The 15,565-nt window shown below is 35.6% G+C and overlaps 1 long non-coding RNA gene across 2 annotated transcripts; it reads left to right on the top strand.

Annotated features, from left to right (window-relative positions):
* Positions 1-400: 400 nt before the first annotated feature.
* LOC136224075 (uncharacterized) lies at positions 401-3,049 on the top strand. Of its 2 annotated transcripts, none has more exons than XR_010686270.1 (3): positions 401-529; positions 1,047-2,688; positions 2,765-3,049. It is a non-coding gene; the product is annotated as an uncharacterized lncRNA (long non-coding RNA). The 2 variants fall into 2 exon arrangements; XR_010686269.1 differs by having other exon boundaries at positions 401-2,387; positions 2,464-2,688.
* Positions 3,050-15,565: the final 12,516 nt, after the last annotated feature.

The raw sequence follows: 15,565 nt of genomic DNA, 5'->3' as shown, positions 1-15,565 counted from the left end.
AATATTATTTACCACGGTTCCTAACAGAACCATGACAAATAATATTAATTCAATAATAAATTAATATTAAATATAATCAAATATTTATTTATTTAATCTAATTAACTTATTTAATAATTTGTGAATTTTATAACTTAAATTATATATAGCATACAAAAATTTCAAATTTTAGTTTAAATATATATAATTCAAAATTATATTTAATAGTTTTATTTAAATTTTTTATATTTTTTTATATATAACTTTTATAATAATTCATATTTTCATACTTTTCATAATTAACAACATGAAATTAATAAATAATTTCAAATACTAATTTTTTTCTTTATAAATGATAAAAATAAAAAAATAAAACTAAAATATTATATACATATTCTTAGTTCCTTAACTCTAGGGCTTTCTAACCTCTCCTCTCTTCTCTTATGGCGATCGACCTTGGGCTTTCTAACCTCTCCTCTTCGGAGAAGAATCCGAACTCGTGAGGAAGTTTAACTGGCCGGAATCCTACAGGTGAAGATAGGTGATTAAGGTTTGTGACTCTTCTCTCTTTCTCCCGACATCGGCTTATGTTTGGGTATTTGCGATTTCTAATTTCTGTTGCCTGGTTTGAGATGCATACTTGTGATTTCTAATTTCTGTTGCCTGGTTTGAGATGCATACCGTGTTTTCTTTGATGGAGATGAGTGTTTTACTGAGTTTATTGGGTTTGAGATGTCTATGGCTGCTGTGCTGTGTTTGTTATGTTTTATTGTTCATAAGGTAAGACCGATTCCTTATTGGCTTTGATTTTGTTTTGTATATTCGCAGCTCCCTTTGTGTATTACCCCTTAATTTCGAGAAGAAGATTTATATTCTCCTTAATCTATTTCTTGTTAAGTTGAGGGGTCGATCTTAATCAGTATGTTTTCCTGCAATTTCTTGAAGGAAACAGTAATAAGTTATGGATTAATTTGACAGTATTAAGCGATGGTAAAATGTGTGATGATATTGAAATCTAGAAAGTTCAACAAGGTGAATAGTATGGGTAATGAATGTATTGATATCAGAGGCAAAGATGAACAATTTGCAGCAATTACGAAGGTCTCTTTCAATGGATTCATCAGCAGATCAACAGCATTATTTGTCAATTCAAGAGAACAGCAGACAAGTAACAGAGGATCAAGTTGAAATTTCTTTCCTTAGAGTAACTTTAGGCTTCCAATATTTGTTTCCTATTTCATTTTAGAGAAAAACTCCTTCTAAGCAACCATGTTGTCTCTGACACAACATTGACTATATGATCTTCTATTATACTATATTTTTATTTTAGAGCAAGTGATTGCCTATATATTCTTCTGATATTAATAGGAACAAAAAGCATCCAATGCAATGTCCTTCTTGTCTATATCTTTTAATTATAAATTTGTTTGATATTTTCATACATTAAATTATTGAAAACATTATATTTATATATAAATGCTTCAAAAGGAGATTTTGCAACATTCTGTACTAATATTATATGTTTTGATTTAAATTCAATATAATTTAAATGTGTTTATATATATTAAAAATGTACCTTATTAATAAGTTTTAGTCTATCTCTCTCTTTTCCGACATAGAATTCGGTTAATTTTTACCCTTTTCGCCATCCTTTAGGGTCAATCTTTGCTCATGTTTTCTATTCTTGGTGCCATCCGCTCTGAGTCGGGTCGTTATAGACCCACCAACTTTTGCCTAGTTCGTCCCTGAATCACACACCATACGCGGAGAGTCGGTTCGAATATCAAGAAGTTCAATTTTACCTCTTCATTTAGACCCAGAATGAACTGTTCAGGTAAGAGATATAGTTGAATTTAGGATTTGTAACATAAAAAATCTCTCATATTCTAATTTTTTCAATTAATTCATTCTTGGCTCTGGTTTGTTTTGTATTAACACATAGCCATTATTATGATTATGATTATGGTATTGATAATCATCATAGGAAGCTGTCTGTACTCTGTAACTGTAAGTGTAACTAGCTCTTTTTGTGCTGCTTTCTTTTTTTATTCCCTCTTCTTTTGTATGACAATATGACTGTTAAGGGGAAAAAACCTCTAGTTTTGTCCTCATCTTTTTGTTCTTTTTTGGGTTAAAAAATAGGGAGAGCGAGAGACAGGAGGATGCAAGTTAATGGGGGAGAGGTCCACATGTATTGATTTAGCAGGGTAAATAGGGGGTAGGGGGTTCACTCCTCATCAATCTGTAATGAAAGAGGGAAAGGGTAAATACATTAAATTAGAAAGGTCCCCTTCCCATTAATATTAATTTAGGAGTTCAAAAGGCAATTGACAATTGACAACCTGATAGAAACCGAAAAGTGCGAGCAAATATTTCAACAAGCAATTCAAGAGATGGGTAGAGTTCAGGTATGAATGGAATTCTAATCTCTTATGCATACCATTTCAACATCGAATATTTCAATTAAGGCATTGGTTGTTGCAGGTGCTAAATACTGTGGAAGAAATCCAAGAGTGGCATGATGCTCTTAAGGAAATAGAGAAGAAGCTCATTGACCTTCATTAGATGAACTATTAACCTGCAAAAATTAAACATGAATTAGAAAACAAAAATTGTGTTGATGTGTGATATACTTAAACAGATATACCTTGATATGGCTGTTCTTGTTGAGGCCAAGGAGAGATTTTCGATAATTTTGAAAGCGATCAGGTTTGTTTGTGTGTTTTCTGGTTGTAAATGAAACATTGAATTTCAGATGGATGATTCTTAAAAATGATAAGTACAGGTGACAAATGCAGTAGATCATGTTCAGAATGGTAGAGATGCTCTTCAAACTGCAAAGAAGTTACAGAGGAAGTCAAGGAAATACATGATTATTGCTATTATTCTGCAAACAATTTACAGATGGAGATTATCATTCTCCATGTTTAAAGCCAGAGATAATAGTTACAGTTAGCTGCAAAGATAGAGCCAAATTGTTATTCGACATAGTATGTACTCTTACTGACATGATAATACTTTGTTTATCATTGAATCTGTCTTTTTTCTTATTTCATAAGTAAAAAGTTGTTTAATTAGCAAAATGTCTGCTTTAGCAATTTGTTGCTTATAGTTTGATGTCTTATATTGCAAGTTCTATATTGTTGTTTATAGTTTGATGCATTACGTCAGATTTTATTGTTATAATATCTGTGTATATTTTTATTGATTTTGCATTTAATTTCAGTAATATATGAGGATCAGTTTCGATTACAGTAAACGATTGAGGATAACAAATTTTGTTTACCGTTAATTACAGTAATACAAAAAATAGAGCAACATTAGCCATGGTTGCAGAACAACCAACTCTAATGATTAGAGCATTGGAGTTGGTTGTTACAACAACCGACTTCAATGCTCTTATCATTAGCGACGGTTTTTCTACAACCGACTCTAATGGTTAGAGTATTAGAGTCGGTTGTTATGAAAGACCGTGGCTAAAGACCTTTTTAGCCACGGTTTTTTCGCAACAACTGTGGCTAAAACATTGGACATTAGAGTCGGTTATACTTAAAAACTGACTCTAATGCCTCTTTGGCCACGGTCGAACAATCGTGGCTAAAGATATCAAGCATTTGCCACGTCTCCTTTGGTCACGGTCGTACAACCGTGGCTAATGATGATAAACGACCGTGGCCATAGGCCATTTCTGTACTAGTGTGGATTTGCAACTGTTAAGGCAAGAAATAATGTACAGGGAGAAAAGCCGCAATAAATGGCTAAGTGCTGGTGATCGGAACACCTCGTTCTTCCATAGAACTGCGAAGGTGAAGAAAGCAAGTGCTGGTACTCAGTTCATGATGGTTAACGGCTCGCTGACCTCTAACACGTCCACCATCTCACAACACATTATTGATTTTTACCAAGATTTGTTCTCGGGCTCCCCCCTGGAAGCGAATCTGAATGTGGTTAGTTCGATTATCCCCCACACGGTCAGCCCCGAAGATAATCAGATGCTCACTTGTATTCCGTCGATCACAGAGGTTAAAGCGGCAGTTTTCAGTTTATCAGCAGACAGCGCGCCTGGTCCGGATGGTTTCAATGGACTATTCTATCAGAATTTTTGGGAGATCATTGGTCCAGATGTCTGTAAGGTGGTTGTAGACTTCTTCCGTAGTGGAATGGTTTATCCGGGTATGAACTCTAATTTAATGGCTCTTATTCCAAAGGTCCCGGGTGCTAACATAATTGAAAATTTCAGGCCAATTGTTATGAGTAACTTCAGTTACAAGATTATTGCTAAGATTTTAGCAGACAGGCTAGCTGGAGTCGCTTCTAAGATTGTATCGCCAAACCAATACGGCTTCCTCAAAGGACGCAGCATCCATCACTGTATTGCAGCTGCCTCAGAAGGCGTAAATATGCTAAACAAGAAATGGTTCAGGGGAAACATGGCACTCAAGATTGACATCAGGAAAGCCTTTGATACGATGGATTGGAATTTTCTTCTATCTGTACTTGATGCCTTTGGCTTCTCCCTGCAGTTTAGGGACTGGATTCTTAACATCCTTTCCTCTTCCAGAATCTCAGTAATGATAAACGGAGAACCTAAGGGTTATTTCAAATGCTCGAGGGGTGTCAGGCAAGGTGACCCGTTATCCCCCATCTTATTTGGTATTGCGGAAGATTTCTTTAGCAGATGGCTGGCTAAAATGGAGACTGAGGGCTTATACTCTAACATGTCATATTCCAACTCAATCAACTTCCCGTCCCACTTACTATATGCGGATGATATGCTGTTGTTCGGGAAAGCAACAAAAGCCAATATGAAAGCAATTGACAACGTCTTCAAACTTTATGGTGATTTGTCGGGCCAGTCAGTAAATTGGGAAAAGTCTTCTGTTTACTTTGGAGCACACGTGCCTTTACGAAGACGTGAATCGCTGGCCGGGACCCTGGGCATCCAGATTGCGGCTTTACCTTTCACATATTTGGGGGTTCCTCTCTTTGTTGGGGCGCCAAAAGCAAGACACTTAACAGGCATGACCGACGGTTTTCTGGACAGGTTCAGCAACTGGAAGGGCATGACGCTTTCCTTTGCCGGCAGAGTGACTCTGATTAAATCAGCTCTCACTGGATCCCTAGTGCACGCTCTATCTGTGTACATGTGGCCTAGTAACTTATTGAAACGGATCAACCGTGCTCTTAGGAATTTCCTATGGTCCGGGAACTCTGACCAAAAGAAATTGGTAACGGTCTCTTGGTTGGTCTGCTGTAGAAGCTTGGATGAAGGCGGCCTTGGTATCAAAGATTTGGGCAGTTTTAATGCAGCTCTCCTTGGGAAACTTGCGTGGGATCTGATACAGGGGAACTCGTTTGTGACCAACCTCTTCAAGGAGAAATTTTTCACCCCGTCTGGTCGTCCGCGGATTCACATCAACTCTTCCTCAATTTGGCCTTCGTGCAAGCCAACCTTCACTGTCATTGAGAGGAATATCAAATGGTGGATTGGCAGATACTCGGCTCTAAGGTTTTGGACGGATTGCTGGGTTAAGCCGTCAATTGCAGACTAATTGGGAATGTCTTCTGCTGCACAAAGGGGCTTGGTAAATTCGGTTGAAGAATTTCTCGGGGATAATGTTTGGACGAATATCCACAACTTGCCTCAGAGCATTCAAAACCAGATAAGGGAGGTGAAGAGGGTCTGCAATGACTCAGATATCTGTATCTGGGAGCCCGATAAATCCGAGAAATTCACTATAAAAGGCTATTATAGGCAGCAGCAGGCTGCATACGGGCCCCATCCTTCCTGGCCCCGCTTCATATGAGGAAAACAGTTGCCTCCATCCCGATCCTTCACGTGTTGGAGAATTATGCACAATCGGCTGGCTACGCATGACAACCTGAAGAAACGGGGCGTGACGATGGTTTCTAGATGTATTCTTTGCAAGGCAGCCTTGGAGAACATAGCTCATCTGTTCATGCACTGAGCTTTTTCAAAAGGGCTATGGCACTATCTTGAAGTCTCATTTGGAGTGATCATCATCCCCTCAGGTAGCTTTCTGGATTTTTTTACAAATCTCATGAGTTTCCGGTTTGGTAATCAAGTCCGGAATCTATGGCAGACTGCGGTAATTAGTTGTCTTTGGCTAATCTGGCGAGCTCGCAACTATGCAACCTTTGATGATGAGCTCCCTTCAATCCAAACTTACGGCATCCGTCTAAAGGCTTGCATCAGAGAGTCCAACAACATTCGTCTTGGCTGCTGCTCTAATCTGGCGGAAGGTCGTATCCTTCGCTCCCTTTGCATCCCCCCGCGTCCGCCGCCAGCCCCAAACATTACCTGTGTCCGCTGGCTCCCGCCGTCGCTGAACTGGCTGAAGGTGAATATAGACGGGTCCGTCTTATCCTCTGGAGCGTCCCGAGCTGGGGGAATCTTTAGAAACTGTCGTGGTCTGTCAAGAGGCTGTTTTGCTTGCAATCTCGAAGTCTCAGATGCCTTCACTGCTGAAATAAATACGATTGCTCTCGCCGTTAACTTCGCATGGGAGAAAGGCTGGAAGCGACTGTGGATCGAGTCGGACTCGAATAATGCAGTAAATCTCCTGCTGCACCGGAACGTGGAGGTTCCTTGGCAGGTCCGTAGCGGGTGGATGAAGTGCCTCTTCGAATGTTCACACATGGAGATTGCGGTTACCCATATTTACAGGGAAGGAAACAGGGCGGCAGATGCCCTTGCCAAATTCGGAGCTCTGTCCGAAGGTACGAATTGGTGGAATGCAGCACCTAGCTTCTGTGATGATTTCATCATGGAAGACATCTGTAACTTTCCTCACTTTAGGTTTTCTTGATTCTGTTTTGTTCCTTTTATTTCTCCCTTTGGCTTTTCTCTTGTATCTAACTCTCCTTTTTTATATTTATTTATTGGGTTTGGGGTCTGTCTCGGGGGTGCCAGCCTAGCTGGTATGTCCGAGCTTCCCCATTCGTCCCAGCCTTTTATTGAAAAAAAGGTTTTTTTCTTGACTTTTTTATTTTTAATGATGTTATTCATGAGTAAAACTAGGTATTCTTTCTATTAATTCCTTCCTATTTCAGATTTTCTTTTTAACAACTCTCGAAACACTCATCAATTTAATACTTTAAATTTAAGGAATAAGTAAATCATGTGTAAAAATCCAAAATAGAGTTGTGAATAATAGAAAATCACTATAATAAATCAAAAAATAATGTTAAGTAGGAAAACATGAGGTTGTTAGGTACATGCCCCAATTAACGAGTCACTGTGATTTCATTTTAAAAAAATTCAATTAATTAAAGAATTGTGTGTAACCACGTTTTGGCAGTTGGATGCATTGTCAGTTTGTTTGATCGTTCTTCAATTAGAGGGGTTTAGAGTCTTAGAGTGTAGTCTGATTATTTTAGTAGACATAAAATAGTGCATGTAGAAATCAAATAAAGAGGTAGGAGAGTTTAGAGTTTTGAGAGTATAGTCTAATTATTTTGGGAAGAAATAAAATGGTAAAATAATTATTTTGGAGGTATTTTTGGTAAACACATTAGTGCTGCTATTTTGATTTGTCTCATAATATTGTAACTCTAGAAAATTGTTTAGAAAATGCAATCTTTATAGTCTAATTATTTTATTGTGGAAGATTTATTTCTCTAGTGTGGACATAACCCAAAATCAAGGGTTAACCACATTAAATTATTGGTATCACTTTTATTGATTACTTTTTCTCGTCCTTATTTTGCGGAATATTTCATTTTACTCCTTACATTTGTACGGGTTGAAGATGGTCTAATTCAAAATAAGTAAAAACATAGTCTTCCAAATAGAATGAAAATGAACTTTAACTCAAATAAGGATTTCTAGTCTTTTCAAAATCGAGTAGAGAGAATGCATGAATTATGACTATTTTCCTGCTAGATTTAGCCTACTTAATTCTCGAATAGACTTTAATAAGATTATGTGAATTCTTTGAAAATACCTTATATTTATATTTGATATATTTGTGCATGTTATTTTTTACAGCAGAAATTATCAGCGTGATCAATTCATGGAAAAAGAAAAGTACCTGATGCAGCACTCAGATGTTTGGTTGGGAAGCAATTCTTAGTTTGCATTTAATTTTATCTTTTTTTTTTATTATTTTCCTTTCTTATTTAGTAAAGTTTGAAAAAGAAAAATAAATATAAAATGATAATGGTTTGATGGACATAGATTATCATAAAAAAAACAAAGATATAGTTCTTGATTATATAATTTTATTGTGCAATTTTCCTGACCAAGTATGAATTCTTCTCCAATTAGCTCTTAATCTGTTATGATGTTTTTGTAATGACCTTTTCAATGATTTTAAAATAGCATAAGCACATTTTTATTTGCATACTTTTAAAAGTGAAAACAATTAATTCAAAGAAATACCAAACACTAAAAGTCAAAATGAAGAAATGTTACAGATAGTTCTTTTCTGCATTCAAACACAACTATCATTTGATATGTCATCTTTGTTGCCCTTCTGAAATTACCCGGCTATGATGATAACCAATGCTATGGTCTAGAAGCAGGGGTATTTCATTTCCCAAGATTTTAGGAACTAAAAACTCATAGACTTTATTGGCTTGCCTCTGTGTATGAACATAACTGTATTTCCTGTCAATAGTTGTAGTAATGCAACACCAAAAGAACACATCATTCTTAAATTGTAGTTAAGACAATTCCACCATTGTACTCGTGATCAGCATAACCACCTCTTTATGTTGTCCTCTTTGTTTTGTACTCCTGTTTAAGAAAACTAAATCCAAAGGTATGTTATTTTGGTAATGCAATTGAAAATTGAAAGAGAAACAAGTTCACTAATGTATAAAAATAATAAGATGGACAAAAATTTTCAGTTGTATATCTGTTTGTTGCAACTAACTCTAGATTATCTCAGATACAATCTTTAGAGCTGTATTTTCTATTTATATATTTGAGTACAATCAATGAATATCGCTTCTTCCATATTCCTCTATATGGTATCAGCGCCCTTCGATCCTCTCTCTCTTCTTAATTCCTCTTCCTCTAATCAAAGTTCTATCATGGCCAACCCTAACTCCTCTTCCCAAATTCCCAATCTCAATGATCCAACTAAACATTTTATCTACATTAATATTCAACGTACCATTCAACTCACTCCCACAAACTATCTCTCCTCGAAGATGCAAATCCAAGCCATATTGATTGGGCACGATCTATATAAATTTGTTGATGGCACAAATCCTTCTCCCAACCCTATTGTCACTGTAAACAATGTTGAAAAACCTTATCCAGAACTGCAAAAGTGGAATCGCCAAGATCAAATTCTCTTTGCTGCTTTAGTTGGCACTCTTTCTCCATCTCTTATTCCGCTGATATCTCAAGCAAAAACCACTAAGGATCTCTGGGATATTCTAGTCAAAACTTATGCAAAACCGAGCCGATGCCATATAAAAGAATGGAAAGATCAGTTCAATCGCATTTCTAAGGGTAACCATTCTGTTACTGAATTTATGCAAGACATTAAAGCCTATGCACATCAATTTGCAGCTTTAGGCAAACCTGTTGACCATGAAGATCTTATTGATCGAGTCCTAAATGGTCTTGACACACCATATAACTCTGTAATTGAATCTGTCAATGTTCGGGATACCCCAATTTCATTTGAAGAATTACATGAAAAGCTGATAAATCGCGAGCTCAACTTAGAGCAAAATCAGCATGACTCATTTTTTCCTGCTTCTGCTTTTGTGGCTTCTACTCGTCCAAAAAAATCGCCACTATGGTCGCTCAAATACTCCGGGCATTCTCCCAACCCCTGGCAACAATCTTAACAGGCCATCTCGTCCTTTTTTAGGCAAGTGTCAGTGGTACGTGAACAAGGACATGTTGTATCACATTGTCCCAAATTTAATTAGCGTTTTCCCAACGTTACACCACCTGCTGTTTCTCAATTTTCCAACAACAAAATTTTCTCTCCTGGTCCAAGGTTTTCTGCTCCACAAGCTCACACTTCTTATATGCTTGGATCGACTTCCCCCTCCATATGGCTACTTGACAGTGGTGCCTCCCACCATGTCACAAATGATCTCCAAAACTTAGCTCTTCATGCTCCTTATGATGGTACTGAGGAACTTATAATTGGTGATGGCACATGTTTACATATTTCTCACACTGGCTCTCTAACTTTCCTTCTTCCTCCTCTACTCTTAAGTTAAATAATGTTCTTCATGTGCCCTCTATATCAAGAAATATTAATATTATTTCTATCTCTCAATTTTGTATCGATAATAATGCTTCCATTGAATTCTTACCCAATTCTTTTTGTGTGAAGGATCTCCAAACAGGGGCGTCTCTCTTTCAGGGTCCAATTAGGTCAGGAGTCTATGAAATTTAGCCCTCTCTACCTCGTGTTTTCGCAAGCACTATGGTCAATTCTCTCGATTGGCACCATCGTTTAGGTCACCCGTCCCTTAAAGTTTGTAGACATCTTATTTCTGCAAATAATTTGAATGTTTCTAGTATTTCTACATTAGATTGTAATTTTTGTGCCTATAATAAAAGTCATCAACTTCCTTTTTCTATTTCCTCTATCTCCTCCACTGCTCCTCTCCAATATATTTATACTGATATGTGGACAGCCCCTATATATTCACATGATGGATACAAATATTATTTGATTTTCGTAGATCACTACACTAAATATACATGGTTCTATCCTTTCACACGCAAATCAGACACACACAGTGTTTTTATTAGATAGAAAGCACTAGTTGAAAAATATTTCCAGCTTCCTCTCCTCACCTTATATTCTGATAATGGTGGTGAGTATGAAGCTCTTAAAGAATATCTAGCTATTAATGGCATAAGTAGACTCACTACCCCTCTTGATACCCCCTCAACATAATGGCTATTCTGAAAGACGTCATTGACACATTGTTGAAACATGTCTTACACTCTTAACACATGCTTCTATGCCATTAAAATTTTGGACAAATGCGTGTGCCACAACTGTTTACCTTATTAATCGCCTTCCTACCCCAATTTTAAAAATTGATTCTCTCTATCTCCGCCTGTTTGGTAAACTGCCAAATTACCAAAAACTGTGAAAACATAAATTGGAATCTAAGTCTACTCCATGTGTCTTCATTGGCTATTCCTCCACTCAAAGTGCATATTATTGTCTAAATCCCAAGTCCAACAAAATCTATACCTCAAGGCATGAACACTTTGTTGAAACTAAATTTCCATATTTTGATCTTGCCACCACATATCACTGCCTCCCAGCCTTGCTAGAAGAATGGTGTCCTATTTCTATTTCCATTCCAGTACCAACAAATCCTTCTTCCCCTCTCATCACCTCACATTCCACTTCCGCTGCCTCTCCCATTTTACATACTCCAGATTCACCATCAAATTCTATTATTAATGAAAACATTTCACCTCTTCCCTCTAATGCATCTCATTCTCCTTCTCCAACTTCATCAACCACCTCATCTCCATCTCCACCTTCCTCTCCAATTCCACCTTCCTCTCCCATTCCACGCTCATCTCCATCTCCATCCCCATCTCCCTCTCCCGCTCTAATCCAACCCTCTCATAATATGACAGCTCGACTTCGTAATAACATTACCAAACCTATTAACAAACTTAACCTGCTTGCTCAAATTAGTGATCCTGAAACTCTTCCAAAAACCATTGCTCAAGCCCTTAAAAGCCTAGTGTGGAGAAAGGCCATGGACGAGGAATTTAATGCTCTCATTCGAAACAAAACTTGGACTCTTGTTCCACCTTCAATCTCTCAAAATGTTGTTGGTTGTAAATGGATTTTTCGTATAACACGAGACTCAAGTGGAAAGGTAATTCAGTACAAGGCTCGACTTGTAGCACGGGGTTTCAAACAAAGACCGAGTCTTGATTACAATGAGACATTTAGTTCGTTGTTAAACCAGCCACTATCCGTTTGGTTCTCTCTCTCGCTTTGAGTCATGGTTGGCCCTTATGCCAGCTTGATATTAACAATGCTTTTTTGCAGGGAACTCTATCAGAAGAAGTTTTCATAGCATAGCCGCCTGGTTACAGTGATTCTATTCATCCAAAATTCATGTGCAAATTGAATAAGGCTTTGTACGACCTCAAACAAGCTCTGCGGGCTTGGTATAAAGAGTTGCGCCAATTTCTACTTGATACGGGATTCAACAACTCAATTTCATATTCTTCTTTATTTATTCTAAACTCCCATGGCTCCATTATCTACTTATTGGTCTATGTTGATGATATTGTAGTCACTAGTAATGTTGCACCTTTTCTTGAAGCTTTCATCAACACCATCTCATTTTTCACTTAAGGATTTGGTTTTGATAAGGCATATCCCATTTTAGTGAGAATATTTTTGGTTTTGATATTCATTGTAATTAAGCTTGTGGATTTGGTCGGTAATTAAGTTAATTGAGGGGTTAAATGCACCCATGGTTACTAAACATTAGGTATTGTTTTCACTTAAGTGAAGTTTTGTATTAACAAAGTCACTATTATATGCCATTTTCCTATTTAGACTCACACACAATACATAACAATCATTTTTTTCGTGTCTCATAGTTTTTCACGATAGTGTGTTAAAATTCTATCATTAGAAAAGGTAAGTGTAAAAAACCTCAGATTAAGTGTGAGTTTACATTGATATGTGTTTGTTATATCATAAAAGCTTGATTTGTCCAAAATTTCCATCATTTTGAGATGACTTATTAAATTGTTATTGTTATGAGTAAAAAAGATTAAAATTTTATAAGTTTCATGGGTGGAGCCAAAAGTATCCAAAAATATAGTGTGCACGTCTATCAAAATTAAGTTTCCCCAAACAGAAACACGAGAGCCAAAGCAAAGTTTTTACTATGACATTTAGAAACAAATTTTTTGTAGGGTTAGCATCCTTTTTTTAGTTAGTTTGCTCATACTATTTTATCTCCCTTTTTTTTGTCATGCTAGTACAACTGGTGCTTTAGTACTTGATTGCTCATTATGAAGCTTGTGCATTTTATGTTTTAGGGAACAAAGATATGGAGGAACATGGAAAGATTGGACATGTCAAGTCATGGTATTGAAGGTGCCTAGAAGTCCAGGGTATGATCAGAGTTAAAAATCCGATAAAGAAAGGATATTCAGGGAGTCTAATCCGAAAAATGGAGGCCGTTGAGATTGACGATGGTCATATAAGAATGAAAATCAACATCAAAACTGTATTAGCATATGAGGTATTAGATGAAAGTTTTATAACCAACGTTGATAAGCATACCAGAATCAATATCTTAGAAAAATGGTCAATAGTCCAGGGTAAAGTACAATTTTGATCAGTTTTAAGAGAAATATCAATAAATAATTATTGAATTTTAAATCATTTCATTCTCTACAGATCATGTAACACCCCTTTTTAAAAAAATATATAAATTAAAAAAAAAAAACTGAAATTTCATTTCATTCAATGTGCCATGAAAACGAGTACAGATAGTTCCACTGTAGTCTTACAAAAATAAAATTTCAACATAACATAATGTCAAATAATTAACAATCCAACACTTCAAATTTCATAAAATTTATTAAAGCTAGTCAAACTAAAAACTCAGAAAAAAAAATGACACAACATAATGAACAGATCGGTACACCCGTCGCTAATTCTGTGTTCCTGGAAAATATTGGTGGCAAGGGGTGATCTGCTAACTCAATAAGATAGTTAATTAAATATATAGCACACCACATACAAAATAAATTTTATGCTTTAACTTATAGGTGACCAAATAACATATTCATCAATTATTTATTAGGGAAAAGTACAAAAATAAACCTTGTGGTTATACATGTTTTCGATTGCAACCATGTGGTTTAAAAATTTACAAAATGGTACGTTGAGGTTCATTCCGTTAGCAAACACATACCAAATTGACTAACAGTGTTAAAAGTCAAAGGGAAATAGTTAATTTGGTCATTATATTTTTTTTATTTTATAAATTAACCCCATTATTATCTAATTATCACAAACAAACTCGAAAATTAAAAATAAAAATTAAATACACCTTCTTCTCCATCAGTGGAAAATGTTGAAAAATTCCAGAAAACTGTTTGTAAAGCTTTATTTTTTTATATATATTTTTATAAAAACACCGCAATTGAGCATCCATATAGATCAATTGACAGCACTCATTCTTAAGCGCCTCCTCTGTGAATGAAGAATCCATGGATGGATGGTTCCATACGTATTAAAAGAAAAGAAAAGATGAGTAGAGTAGAGATCTTAAAATCAGTTGTTAATTAATAGAGATCTTGAGATTAAAACAGAATTACAGAAAAAAAAGGAAGCCGCTTGCTGAGAAACGAGACCGGTTGAGCATCAACGATGGGGAGAAGAATGGAAGATGAATACGAAGATGAGAATGATGGTTGTTGTATTTGATTTTGTATTTTAAAGAGAAAGGAGAGAGAGAAAGAAGAAGAAAAATAAGAAATTAGGGAAAGATGGTGAAAAAGGTATATTTAATTTTTATTTTTTAATTTTAGGATTTGTTTGTAATAATTAGATAATAATGAGGGTTAATTTATAAAATAAAAAATATAAGAACAAAATTAACTCTTTTCCTTTTGACTTTTAACACCATTAGTCAATTTGGTATGTGTTTGCTAACGGAATGAACCTTAAGATACCATTTTGTAAATTTTTAAACCACAGGGATGTAATCGAAAACAGATGTAACCACAAGGTTTATTTTTGTACTTTTTCCTATTTATTATTGAAAATTTTGATTTAGGGCCCTGCTTATGCCAATCCAGTAATACCCAATGGTTGTTCTCTTATTTTATATACATTCATACTATGGGTGTACCCTATCGTAAAAAAAACCCGGTACCCCTTTCACCTACTTTTCCTTTCTAGGTACCATTTCGTAACAAATACCCGGTATCTTGACACCCTGTCGTAACAAATACCCGGTGTCTATAATTCGCGTGATCATAATAATCAATTTTCTTAATTAGAATTTTACAACCATTGAATATACTATGATGGGTAAGCCTTTTTTTTCTCATGTAAAGTTCTCATTCATGTCATGTGTAAAATATATAACAAAGTTTCATGTCATCATTTATCACACATCATCAATCTATCAAGTATACATATCAAGCACATAGATCAAATCAATAAAAATTTATTTATTTATTTTTTTCGTCATCAAATTAAATATAGCACCCAACATGTAAGCACACATACTACATATTTAATTAACCACTTACCTCTAAAGCCAAAAGAAAATATAATTAAGCAATTTCTTCTGGGGGGTCTTCCACTTGATCCTCACCTCCTATATATAATATTTATTATGTAAAGTCATTAACTAAACACTTATGAGTGCTAGAGAAAAAAAATTTGAAATTAATATTTATTTATTATCTAACTATTTATCAATAATATATATATTAACATGTGAGTCTACTGTCTTTTTTTTTTTTTAACTTGCATTTTGAAAATTTATGTGGGCATAGATTATGAGAATTTTATTCTTATTCAAAAAGATGTATACTTCCATCAAAACAATCAACTAAAAA

The sequence above is a fragment of the Euphorbia lathyris genome, chromosome 3, assembly GCF_963576675.1.
Source record: "Euphorbia lathyris chromosome 3, ddEupLath1.1, whole genome shotgun sequence".
In the NCBI taxonomy this organism is placed as follows: domain Eukaryota; kingdom Viridiplantae; phylum Streptophyta; class Magnoliopsida; order Malpighiales; family Euphorbiaceae; genus Euphorbia; species Euphorbia lathyris.
This window is presented reverse-complemented; position numbering and strand designations above follow the sequence as displayed.